Source organism: Pseudophryne corroboree, chromosome 7 (assembly GCF_028390025.1).
Source record: "Pseudophryne corroboree isolate aPseCor3 chromosome 7, aPseCor3.hap2, whole genome shotgun sequence".
Taxonomy (NCBI): domain Eukaryota; kingdom Metazoa; phylum Chordata; class Amphibia; order Anura; family Myobatrachidae; genus Pseudophryne; species Pseudophryne corroboree.
In genome coordinates, this window is record NC_086450.1 from 121,144,082 (window position 1) to 121,158,214 (window position 14,133).

Sequence of the window (14,133 nt, forward strand, 5' to 3'; positions counted from 1 at the left end):
AGAGCGTGATTGCCGCCCTAACACTAATTTCCTGTCTACCTGTCCACTACTAATGCCTCTGTATACCAGAGAAGAGGCACATCATACAGGGAGATAGGAGACTGCTGTCAACCCCGCACCCCATCCACCTCTGCACAAAGTACACATTAGGGAAAATTTTATGAATTGAGTATTGTCTGAATTGGCAATTGTCACCTTTTAGTCACAAGACTTTCAGCGATATATTTTTTAAATACAAAACCTAGCTGATTTTGCCATTGAAAACAATTATAAGTGCCACTCTAAATCTTGCAAGTACAATCACCAAAAATGGGAGTTTTGGACAAATCATGGGGTTCATTGCAATTTGCCCATCTTCTCAAGCTTGTTCAACAAACATGACAATAAATCCCATACCTCCCAGCATCCAGGGTTATGGAGTAGGTACTCCTGCTCATGGCAAAGCCCGAAAGGGCCGTGTGGCCTTCGCAAAAGGGGGCGTGGCTTGATGGGAATGTTGTGGTTGCAAGCCACACCTCCCATGTCAATCACTGTGGGGGCATGCCCCAGTTTCTCCTAAGTAGAGCAGCAAGTTACAGGGGCCCTCCAAATCTCCCCCTCCCCCCGCCCCCCATTGCATACACTGCGGCCCGCAGCTGGGACAACGGGACAGTGCCAAAAAAATTGGACTGTCCCGCAAAAATTGGGACAGTTGGGAGATATGGAGTCCAGTGTACTTTAATGGGCTTCACAGCCACCAGGTCTCAATCAAATAGATCAGCTTGAGGGTGTTGTGGAGCGGGAGATTCATAGCATATAAATCTGCAGCAAATACACAATGCTGTCAGGTCAGCATGGACCAGAATCGCTAAGTAATGTTTCCAGTACCTTGCTGACACCATGGGGTCTATTCATGAAGCAATGAAAAGTGTGGAAAAGTGAGCCAGTGGAGAAGTTGCCCATGGAAACCAATCAGCACTGAAGTAACATTTATAATTTGCATACTACACAATTGTACGGAGCAGCTGATTGGTTGCCATGGGCAACTTCTCCACAGGCTCACTTCTCCACACTTTTCACTGCTTCATGAATAGACCCCAATGTCACTTAGAATTCAGCGTGTTCAGGGTCAAAGGGGGGTCCTATTCAGTAACAGAAAACTATACTTAACAAAGTGGCCATGAAGTATACAATCTAGTGGTAAAAGTGCAAAGGAACAAACTGTGGCTCAGAATGGAGATTCTACCAGGGTGGTTCAATAAGTAAAATAACAAGACCTCTCACATATGTTATGTTCTTTATTAATTATTCTAATTTCCCACCAGGCCAGAGCAGGTAGACCACTGCTTCCCCTCACCATTAGACTGCACCTCATGTTAGTCATAACGTCCCAACATCAGCTGTAAGATGGCAGTACTGGCGGAAACATGGTTGAACATTGAGGTGCGTACAGGGCCGGCAACAGAAATCTCTGGGCCTGGTACACTGACATCTCTGGGGACGGACACACACACACACACACACACACACACACACACACACACACACACACACACACACACACACACACACACCCACCACCACCACCACCACCACCACCACCACCACCACCACCACACATACACATCCCCTGCTTGCATGTGCCAATACATGTATCACCAAATATAAGTCATTCAAATACTTTAATTATGCAGTACAAGTACAAAAGAATTCAAACAACAAGCTGTGTCAATATCCAACGTTTCAGTCCTGGCAAACATTTATCAACAACATAAAACAATCATCAAAACCATACCTTATATACCAGATCTCTATCAATGTAAAGTGAACAGACATCGTGCCCCGCCGGGCCCTGGGGATGCGAGATCACTGACGTATATGACATGTGTCACTACATTACAATCTTACCGGGGTAAGGGGTTCATGATGCAATGCCATGGACATAGCAGGATGGTATTGGGATTCCAGCACTTGGGATCCCAGTGGTCCGAAGACCAACAACAGTATCCTGATGTGCAGAATCCTGACAGCTGCTAAGTATTCCAACACTTCCCTTCTACCCCCTTAACCCTAACCCTACCTACCCACAGCCTAACCCTAACCCTCTCCCCCCTCCCGCAGCCTAACCCTAACCCTCCCTCCTTAGTGCCTAACCCTCCCTTTTTATTGCCTAACTGTAACCCTCCTTTCCTTCAGCCTAACCCTAACCCTCCCATTAGTGACTAAACCTAACCTTCCCCCAGTCCCGTAGACTAACCTTCACCCTCCCTGGCCAACTTACAATGTCGGGATCCCAGAATCGATCTTTTGACCAGTGTCAGAATTCCGGCGTCGTAGTGCACAAAAACATATAAATAACAATGGCCCTCATTCCGAGTTGTTCGCTCGCAAGGCGATTTTAGCAGAGTTACACACGCTAAGCCGCCGCCTACTGGGAGTGAATCTTAGCTTCTTAAAATTGCGAACGATGTATTCGCAATATTGCGATTACAAACTACTTAGCAGTTTCTGAGTAGCTTCAGACTTACTCGGCATCTGCGATCAGTTCAGTGCTTGTCGTTCCTGGTTTGACGTCACAAACACACCCAGCATTCGCCCAGACACTCCTCCGTTTCTCCAGCCACTCCCGCGTTTTTTCCGGAAACGGTAGCGTTTTTATCCACACGCCCATAAAACGCCGTGTTTCCGCCCAGTAACACCCATTTCCTGTCAATCACACTACGATCGCCGGAGCGAAGAAAAAGCCGTGAGTAAAAATACTATCTTCATAGCAAAATTACTTGGCGCAGTCGCAGTGCGAACATTGCGCATGCGTACTAAGCAGAAAAACGCTGCGATGCGAAGAAAAATACCGAGCGAACGACTCGGAATGAGGGCCAATGTACAACAACGTACCTTAAAATCAACAAATGACATACATTTGATAGCAGTGAAAACGTGACACAAATTTTTTTAATGAACTGTAATAAAAAAAATAAGATTTTACTTACCGATAAATCTATTTCTCGTAGTCCGTAGTGGATGCTGGGGACTCCGTAAGGACCATGGGGATATAGCGGCTCCGCAGGAGACAGGGCACAATAATAAAAGCTTTAGGATCAGGTGGTGTGCACTGGCTCCTCCCCCTATGACCCTCCTCCAAGCCTCAGTTAGGATACTGTGCCCGGACGAGCGTGCATAATAAGGAAGGATATTGAATCCCGGGTAAGACTCATACCAGCCACACCAATTACACCGTACAACCTGTGATCTGAACCCAGTTAACAGTATGATAACAACGAAGGAGCCTCTGACAAGATGGCTCACAACAAGAATAACCCGATTTTTGTAACAATAACTATGTACAAGTATTGCAGACAATCCGCACTTGGGATGGGCGCCCAGCATCCACTACGGACTACGAGAAATAGATTTATCGGTAAGTAAAATCTTATTTTCTCTGACGTCCTAGTGGATGCTGGGGACTCCGTAAGGACCATGGGGATTATACCAAAGCTCCCAAACGGGCGGGAGAGTGCGGATGACCCTGCAGCACCGAATGAGAGACTCCATGTCCTCCTCAGCCAGGGTATCAAATTTGTAGAATTTAGCAAACGTGTTTGCCCCTGACCAAGTAACTGCTCGGCAAAGTTGTAAAGCCGAGACCCCTCGGGCAGTCGCCCAAGATGAGCCCCCTTCCTTTTGGAATGGGCTTTTACAGATTTTGGCTGTGGCAGGCCTGCCACAGAATGTGTAAACTGAATTGTATTACAAATCCAGCGAGCAATCGTCTGCTTAGAAGCAGGAGCACCCATCTTGTTGGGTGCATACAGGCTAAACAGCGAGTCAGATTTTCTGACTCCAGCCGTCCTGGAAACATATTTTTCAGGGCCCTGACAACGTCAAATAACTTGGAGTCCTCCAAGTCCCTAGTACCCGCAGGTACCACAATAGGTTGGTTCATGTGAAAAACAGAAAACACCTTAAGGAGAAATTAAGGACGAGTCCTCAATTCTGCCCTGTCAGAATGAAAAATTAAGTAAGGGCTTTATATATGATAAAGCCGCCAATTCTGACACACGCCTGGCTGAAGCCAGGGCTAATAGCATCGTCACCTTCCATGTGAGATATTTTAAGTCCACAGTGGTGAGTGGTTCAAACCAATGTGACTTTAGGAAACTCAAAACAACATTGAGATCCCAAGGTGCCACTGGGGCACAAAATGAGGCTGTATATGCAGTACCCCTTTTACAAACATCTGAACGTCAGGCACTAAAGCCAGTTCTTTCTGGAAGAAATTCGACAGGGCCGAAATTTGAACCTTAATGGACCCTAATTTTAGGCCCATAGACAGTCCTGTTTTCAGGAAATGTAGGAAACGACCCAGTTGGAACTCCTCTGTAGGGGCCTTCTTGGCCTCACACCACGCAACATATCTTCACCAAATGCGGTGAAAATGTTTTGCGGTTACATCCTTCCTGTCTTTGACCAGGGTAGGGATGACTTCATCTGGAATGCCCTTTCAGGATCCGGCGTTCAACCGCCATGCCGTCAAACGCGGTCGCGGTAAGTCTTGGAACAGACAAGGCCCCCCTGTTCTTAAAGGTAGAGGCCACGGGTCTTCCGTGAACATGAAGTTTCGGGTACCAAGTCCTTCTTGGCCAATCCGGAACCACGAGTATCGTTCTTACTCATCTCCCTCTCATGATTCTCAGTACTTTTGGTATGAGAGGCATAGGAGGGAACACATACTCTGACTGGTACACCCACAGTGTTACCAGAGCGTCCACCGCTATTGCCTGAGGGTCCCTTGACCTGGCGCAATATCTGTCTAGTTTTTTGTTCAGGCGGGACGCCATCATGTCCACCTTTGGTTTTTCCCAACGGTTTACAATCATGTGGAAGACTTCCCGATGAAGTCCCCACTCTCCCGGGTAGAGGTCATGCCTGCTGAGGAAGTCTGCTTCCCAGTTTTCCACTCCCGGAATGAACACTGCTGAGAGTGTTATCACATGACTTTTCGCCCAGCGAAGAATCCTTGTAGTTTCTGCCATTTCCCTCCTGCTTCTTGTGCCGCCCTGTTTACGTGGGCGACTGCCGTGATGTTGTCCCACTGGATCAATACCGGCTGACCTTGAAGCAGAGGTCTTGCTAAGTTTAGAGCATTGTAAATTGCCCTTAGCTCCAGTATATTTATGTGGAGAGAAGTCTCCAGACTTGATCACACTCTCTGGAAATTTTTTCCTTGTGTGACTGCTCCCCAGCCACTCAGGCTGGCATCCGTGGTCACCAGGACCCACTCCTGAATGCCGAATCTGCGGCCCTTTCATAGATGAGCACTCTGCAGCCACCGCAGAAGAAACACCCTTGTCCTTGGAGACAGGGTTATCCGCTGATGCATCTGAAGATGCGATCCGGACCATTTTTCCAGCAGATCCCACGGAAAGGTTCTTGCGTGAAATCTACCGAATGGGATCGCTTTGTAAGAAACCACCATTTTTCACAGGATCCTTGTGCAATGATGCACTGATACTTTTCCTGGTTTTAGGAGGTTCCTGACTAGCTCGGATAACTCCCTGGCTTTCTTCTCCGGGAGAAAACATCCTTTTCTGGACTGTGTCCAGAATCATCCCTAGGAACAGTAGACGTGTCGTCGGAAAAAACTGCGATTTTGGAATATTTAGAATCCACTCGTGCTGTCGTAGAACTACTTAAGATAGTGCTACTCCGACCTCCAACTGTTCTCTGGACCTTGCCTTTATCAGGAAAGCGTCCATATTTCTTTTAAGAAGAATCATCATTTCGGCCATTACCTTGGTAAAGACCCGGGGTGCCGTGGACAATCCAAACGGCAGCGTCTGAACCGATAGTGACAGTTCTGTACCACGAACCTGAGGTACCCTTGGTGAGAAGGCAAATTTGGACATGTAGGTAAGCGTCCCTGATATCCAGTGACACCATATCGTCCCCTTCTTCCTGGTTCGCTATCACTACTCTGAGTGACTCCATCTTGATTTGAACGCTTGTATGTAAGTGTTCAAATATTTCAGATCTCACCGAGCCGTCTGGCTTCAGTACCACAATATAGTGTGGAATAATACCCCTTCCCTTGTTGTAGAAGGGGTACTTTGATTATCACCTGCTGGGAATACAGCCTGTGAATTGTTCCCAATACTGCCTCCCTGTCGGAGGGAGACGTTGGTAAAGCAGACTTCAGGAACTTGTGAGGGGGAGACGTCTCGAATTTCCAATGTACACCTGGGATACTACGTGTAGGATCCAGGAGTCCACTTGTGAGTGAGCCCCCTGCGTGCTGAAACTCTTGAGATGACCCCCTACCGCACCTGAGTCCGCTTGTACTGCCCCAGCGTCATGCTGCGGACTTGGCAGAAGCTGTGGAGGGCTTCTGTTCCTGGGAGTGGGCTGCCTGCTGCAGTCTTCTTCCCTTTCCTCTACCCCTGGGCAGATATGACTGGCCCTTTTGCCCGCCTGCCCTTATGGGGACGAAAGGACTGAGACTGAAAAGACTGTGTCCTTTTCTGCTGAGATGTGACTTGGGGTAACAAAAGGTGGATTTTTCAGCTGTTGCCATGGCCACCAGGTCCGATGGACCGCCCCTTTATACGGCAATACTTCCATGTGCCGTCTGGAATCTGCATCACCTGACCACTGTCGTGTCTTCGTCTGGCAGATATGGACATCACATTTACTCTTGATGCCAGAATGCAAATATCCCTCTGCGCATCTCGCATATATAGAAATGCATCTATAGTCAATAAAATCTTGTCCCTGTCAAGGGTATCAATATTTTCAGTCAGGAAATCCGACCAAGCCCCCTCAGCGCTGCACATCCAGGCTGAGGCGATTGCTGGTCGTAGTATAACACCAGTATGTGTGTATATACTTTTAGGATATTTTTCAGCTTCCTATCAGCTGGCTCCTTGAGGGCTGCCGTATCTGGAGACGGTAACGCCCCTTGTTTTTATAAGCGTGTGAGCGCCTTATCCACCCTAAGGTGTGTTTCCCAACTCGCCCTAACTTCTGGCGGGAAAGGGTATACCGCCAATAATTTTCTATCGGAGGAAACCCACGTATCATCACACACTTCATTTAATTTATCTGATTCAGGAAAAACTACAAGTAGTTTATTCACACCCTACATAATACCCTTATTTGTGGTACTTGTAGTATCAGAAATATGTAACACCTCCTTCATTGCCCTTAACATGAAACGTGTGGCCCTAAAGGAAAATACGTTTGTTTATTCACCGTCGACACTGGAGTCAGTGTCCGTGTCTGTGTCAACCGACTGAGGTAAATGGGCGTTTTTACAAGCCCCTGACGGTGTCTGAGACGCCTGGACAGGTACTAATTTGTTTGCCGGCCGTCTCATGTCGTCAACCGACCTTGCAGCGTGTTGACATTATCACGTAATTCCTAAATAAGCCATCCATTCCAGTGTCGACTCCCTAGAGAGTGACATCACCAATACAGGCAATTTGCTCTGCCTCCTCACCAACATCGTCCTCCTACATGTCGACACACACGTACCGACACACAGCACACACACAGGGAATGCTCTGATAGAGGACAGGACCCCACTAGCCCTTTGGGGAGACAGAGGGAGAGTTTGCCAGCACACACCAAAAACGCTATAATTATACAGGGACAACCCCTTATACAAGTGTTTTCCCTTATAGCATTTTTATATATGTAATCATATCGCCAAATAAGTGCCCCCCCTCTCTGTTTTAACCCTGTTTCTGTAGTGCAGTGCAGGGGAGAGCCTGGGAGCCTTCCTCACAGCAGAGCTGAGCAGGAAAATGGCGCCGTGTGCTGAGGAGAATAGGCCCCGCCCCCTTTTCGGCGGGCTCTTCTCCCGGAGTTTGTGAGATCTGGCAGGGGTTAAATACATCCATATAGCCTCAAGGGCTATATGTGATGTATTTTAGCCATAAAAAGGTATTATACATTGCTGCCCAGGGCGCCCCCCCCAGCGCCCTGCACCCTCAGTGACAGTTGGTGACTGTTGGTGAAGTGTGCTGACAACAATGGCGCACAGCTGCAGTGCTGTGCGCTACCTTATGAAGACTGAAAGTCTTCTGCCGCCTGTTTCTGGACTCTGGACCTCTTCAACTTCGGCATCTGCAAGGGGGGTCGGCGGCACGGCTCCGGGACGAACCCCAGGGTGAGACCTGTGTTCCGACTCCCTCTGGAGCTAATGGTGTCCAGTAGCCTAAGAAGCAAATCCATCCTGCACGCAGGTGAGTTTACTTCTCTCCCCTAAGTCCCTCGTAGCAGTGAGCCTGTTGCCAGCAGGTCTCACTGAAAGAAAAAAACCTAACTTAAACTTTTATTCTAAGCAGCTCAGGAGAGCCACCTAGATTGCACCCTTCTCGGCCGGGCACAAAAATCTAACTGAGGCTTGGAGGAGGGTCATAGGGGGAGGAGCCAGTGCACACCACCTGATCCTAAAGCTTTTATTATTGTGCCCTGTCTCCTGCGGAGCCGCTATATCCCCATGGTCCTTACGGAGTCCCCAGCATCCACTAGGACGTCAGAGAAAAAGGGGGAGAGAGAGAGAGAGAGAGAATGGAAATATATTAGTAAAATGACACTGTCACTTACCAAACACTGTTTCTCTGTCACTGATGATGCTGGTTGCTGCCAGTCAGTGTCACTCAGCCTTCTTGATTGCTGCATCATCAGTGGGGAGCAGGGGAGAGTATCTGCAGTTAGTGCATGCATCTGCTGTGTGGAGCCAGCACAATGCTGCAGCTTGTGCCTGCAATCATTTGCTTCTTTCTACAGCACCGCGGCTTTTCCTAAGTGGCCTCGGCTGCAGGGACAGAAGGGCTTGTGTGGGCGCAGTATAATGACGTCCACAGACCAGGTGACGGGGAGTAACAGAGGTAACCGGGAAGGAGGGGGGTGTTACCCCCGCTTGCATTGGGTTTTGTTCTTACTTGAGCAATGCCAGATGTGCAGCCGGTGCGCTTAGTCTGTATTTCCCATCTAGGTGATGCAGCGCTGTTTTGTGTCTCACTGAATCCAGGGGCCCCTCTGATCCATGGGGCCCGGGACAGGGGTACCCTTTGTACCCATCAGTCACCGGGCCTGGGTGCGTAGTGTGATCAGATTTCTGCATCTATAGGGCACATTGGCAGCTGAAATTCATTGCCAACTTGTCGTAGTATACAGTGATAACGTCATGTCACAGAAACAGGTTTGGTGCACTGCCTTTGGTAACGCCAGGACAGTCGTGGGTTGTTACGCTGCTACCATTAGGAGGTACTGGACCATCCTCTCTACAACCGTAACCTGGCACAGGGTGATTTCTGTCTCTTTGGACCAATGAAGCAGCAACTGGGTGGAAGGCGACTCGCAACCGATGGTGAAGTTCAGCAAGCCGTTATGTCCTGGCTTCAGGTGCTTACACTGATTTCTTCTATGCCGAGATAGAGGCCTTGGTGTAATGCTGGAACAAATGTTTAGACAAGTATGGGGACTATGTGGAAAAATAATCTGCGCCAAGGTCATACTATTAATTATATGTATATGTACGAATTGAATTTAACTACGCAACGAGAGGTCTTGTCAGAGGCGTAGCTAGGGTTTTCGGAGCCCAGGGCAAGATGGAAAATGGCGCCCCCCCCTCCCCCCAAAAAAAAACACAAAAAAAAGGATGTGCGCGCGCCGAAAAAATGGGCGTGGCCAGATACATGCCCCACAGTGCCAGTTACATGCCCCACAGTGCCAGGCCCCACTCAGTGCCAGTTACATGCCCCATTTGGTGCCAGATACATGCCCCACTGTGCCGCCGCCGCCGACCCCTCCCCCCCGGTCACTCACCGGCCGCCTTGTTGTTGATATGTGAGGGGAGGAGAGCGCAGCGCCTCTCCGTCCCCTCACCGCTCCAGGTCTCCGGCGGCTGTCTGGCGCCGGTTCGCTAGCCAATCAGAGCTCGCGGACCGGCAGCCAATCAGGAGCCGGTCCGCAAGCTCTGATTGGCTAATGCCGGAGACCGGACACAGCAGCGCTGCTGGCAGCGGTGGTGAGGGGAGGGAGAGACGCTGCGCTCTCCTCCCCTCACATTTAGGGTTGACGGGGGCGAGTGGGGCATGATGCCCTGGCCGCCGGCGGCGCCCCCCTCTCCTGGGATTGCACGTGCCCCACTCGCCCTACCCTAGATACGCCTCTGGGTCTTGTTACCATATTTATTAAACCACCCTCGTATAATTTATTGTTGTGATTCCTCACTTGTTTTCCAGGAACAGAAACTGTGACAGTCTGGAAAGAAGATCCATTCACTCAGATGTAATAATACTGAGAGAAAACAGTAGTGATTACGAACAATATTGGTGGATTCTATATATTGCTTTCCCTCTGGGAGGTCTGCCACTATCCTATACTGTAATTGTTTAACAACTTACTGTATTAGGAAAAATAAGATTTTACTCACCGGTAAATCTATTTCTCGTAGTCCGTAGTGGATGCTGGGAACTCCGTAAGGACCATGGGGAATAGACGGGCTCCGCAGGAGACTGGGCACTCTAAAAGAAAGATTAGGTACTATCTGGTGTGCACTGGCTCCTCCCACTATGACCCTCCTCCAGACCTCAGTTAGGATACTGTGCCCGGAAGAGCTGACACAATAAGGAAGGATTTTGAATCCCGGGTAAGACTCATACCAGCCACACCAATCACACCGTATAACTTGTGATACTATACCCAGTTAACAGTATGAAATATAACTGAGCCTCTCAACAGATGGCTCAACAATAACCCTTAGTTAGGCAATAACTACATACAAGTATTGCAGACAATCCGCACTTGGGATGGGCGCCCAGCATCCACTACGGACTACGAGAAATAGATTTACCGGTGAGTAAAATCTTATTTTCTCTGACGTCCTAGTGGATGCTGGGAACTCCGTAAGGACCATGGGGATTATACCAAAGCTCCCAAACGGGCGGGAGAGTGCGGATGACTCTGCAGCACCGAATGAGAGAACTCAAGGTCCTCCTCAGCCAGGATATCAATTTTGTAGAATTTAGCAAACGTGTTTGCCCCTGACCAAGTTGCAGCTCAGCAAAATTGTAAAGCCGAGACCCCTCGGGCAGCCGCCCAAGATGAGCCCACTTTCCTCGTGGAATGGGCTTTTACTGATTTAGGATGCGGCAATCCAGCCGCAGAATGCTCCAGCTGAATTGTGCTACAAATTCAGCGAGCAATAGTCTGCTTAGAAGCAGGAGCACCTATTTTGTTTGGTGCCTACAGGATAAAAAGCGAGTCATTTTTCCTGACTCCAGCCGTCCTGGAAATATAAATTTTTAAGGCCCTGACTACGTCCAGTAACTTGGAATCTTCCAAGTCCCTAGTAGCCGCAGGCACTACAATAGGTTGGTTCAAGTGAAAAGCTGATACCACCTTAGGGAGAAACTGGGGACGAGTCCTCAATTCTGCCCTATCCATATGGAAAATCAGATAAGGGCTTTTACATGACAAAGCCGCCAATTCTGACACACGCCTGGCCGAAGCCAAGGCCAATAACATGACCACTTTCCACGTGAAATATTTCAAATCCACAGTTTTAAGTGGCTCAAACCAATGTGATTTTAAGAAATTCAACACCACGTTGAGATCCCAAGGTGCCACAGGAGGCACAAAAGGGGGCTGAATATGTAGCACTCCCTTTACAAATGTCTGAACTCCAGGCAGTGAAGCCAGTTCTTTCTGGAAGAAAATCGACAGAGCCGAAATCTGGACCTTAATGGAACCCAATTTTAGGCCCGTAGTCACCCCTGACTGTAGGAAGTGCAGAAAACGACCCAGCTGAAATTCCTCTGTTGGGGCCTTCCTGGCCTCACACCACGCAACATATTTTCGCCAAATACGGTGATAATGGTTTGCGGTTACTTCTTTCCTGGCTTTTATCAGCGTAGGAATGACTTCTTCCGGAATGCCCTTTTCCTTTTGGATCCGGAATTCAACCGCCATGCCGTCAAACGCAGCCACGGTAAGTCTTGGAACAGACAGGGCCCCTGCTGTAGCAGATCCTGTCTGAGCGGTAGAGGCCATGGGTCCTCTGATATCATTTCTTGAAGTTCTGGGTACCAAGCTCTTCTTGGCCTATCCGGAACCACGAGTATCGTTCTTACTCCTCGTTTTCTTATTATTCTCAGTACCTTTGGTATGAGAGGCAGAGGAGGGAATACATAAACCGACTGGTACACCCACAGTGTCACTAGAGCGTCCACAGCTATTGCCTGAGGGTCCCTTGACCTGGCGCAATATCTAGTTTTTTGTTTAGGCGGGACGCCATCATGTCCACCTGTGGCCTTTCCCAACGGTTTACCAACAGTTGGAAGACTTCTGGATGAAGTCCCCACTCTCCCAGGTGTAGGTCGTGTCTGCTGAGGAAGTCTGCTTCCCAGTTGTCCACTCCCGGAATGAACACTGCTGACAGTGCTAAGATGTGATTTTCCGCCCATCGGAGAATCCTTGTGGCTTCTGCCATCGCCATCTTGCGCCGCCCTGTCGGTTTACATGGGCGACTGCCGTGATGTTGTCTGATTGGATCAGTACCGGCTGGTTTTGAAGCAGAGGCCTTGCCAGACTTAGGGCATTGTAAATGGCCCTCAGTTCAAAAATATTTATGTGTAGGGACGACTCCTGACTTGACCAAAGTCCTTGGAAATTTCTTCCCTGTGTGACTGCCCCCCAGCCTCGATGGCTGGCATCCGTGGTTACCAGGACCCAGTCCTGTATGCCGAATCTGCGGCCCTCTTGAAGATGAGCACTCTGCAGCCACCACAGTAGAGATACCCTGGTCCTTGGAGACAGGGTTATCAGCTGATGCATCTGAAGATGCGATCCCGACCACTTGTCCAAGAGGTCCCACTGAAAGGTTCTTGCATGGAACCTGCCGAATGGAATTTTGCTTCGTAAGAAGCTACCATTTTTCCCAGGACTCGTGTGCAGTGATGCACCGATACCTGTTTTGGTTTCAGGAGGTCTCTGACTAGAGATGACAGCTCCTTGGCTTTCTCCTGCGGGAGAAACACTTTTTTCTGTTCTGTGTCCAGAACCATCCCCAGGAACAGTAGGCGTGTGGTAGGAACCAGCTGTGACTTTGGAACGTATAGAATCCATCCGTGCTGTTGTAGCACTTCCCGAGATAGTGCTACTCCGACCAACAACTGCTCCTTGGACCTCGCCTTTATAAGGTGATCGTCCAAGTACGGGATAATTAAAACTCCCTTTTTTCGAAGGAGTATCATCATTTCTGCCATTACCTTGGTAAAGACCCTCGGTGCCGTGGACAGTCCAAACGGCTGTGTTTGGGATTGGTAATGGCAATCCTGTACCACAAATCTGAGGTACTCCTGGTGAGGATGGTAAATGGGGACATGTAGGTAAGCATCCTTGATGTCCAGGGATACCATGTAATCCCCCTCCTCCAGGCTTGCAATAACCGCCCTGAGCGATTCCATCTTGAACTTGAATTTTTTTATGTATGTGTTCAAGGATTTCAAATTTAAAATGGGTCTCACCGAACCGTCCGGTTTCGGTACCACAAACAGTGTGGAATAGTAACCCCGTCCTTGTTGAAGTAGGGGCACCTTGACTATCACCTGCTGGGAATACAGCTTGTGAATTGCCTCTAGCACAGCCTCCCTGCCTGAGGGAGTTGTCGGCAAGGCAGATTTGAGGAAACGGCGGGGTGGGAGACTCCTCGAATTCCAGTTTGTACCCCTGAGATACTACTTGAAGGATCCAGGGATCCACCTGTGAGTGAGCCCACTGATCGCTGTATTTTTTTAGGCGGCCCCCCACCGTACCTGGCTACGCCTGTGGAGCCCCCGCGTCATGCGGTGGACTCAGAGGAAGCGGGGGAAGAATTTTGATTCTGGGAACTGGCTGACTGGTGCAGCTTTTTCCCTCTTCCCTCGTCTCTGTGCAGAAAGGAAGCGCCTTTGACCCGCTTGCTTTTCTGAAGCCGAAAGGACACTACCTGATAATACAGTGCTTTCTTAGGCTGCGAGGAAACCTGAGGTAAAAATTTTTCTTCCCAGCTGTTGCTGTGGATACGAGGTCCCAGAGACCATCCCCAAACAATTCCTCACCCTTATAAGGCTCTATGTGCCTTTTAAAGTCAGCATCACCTGTCCA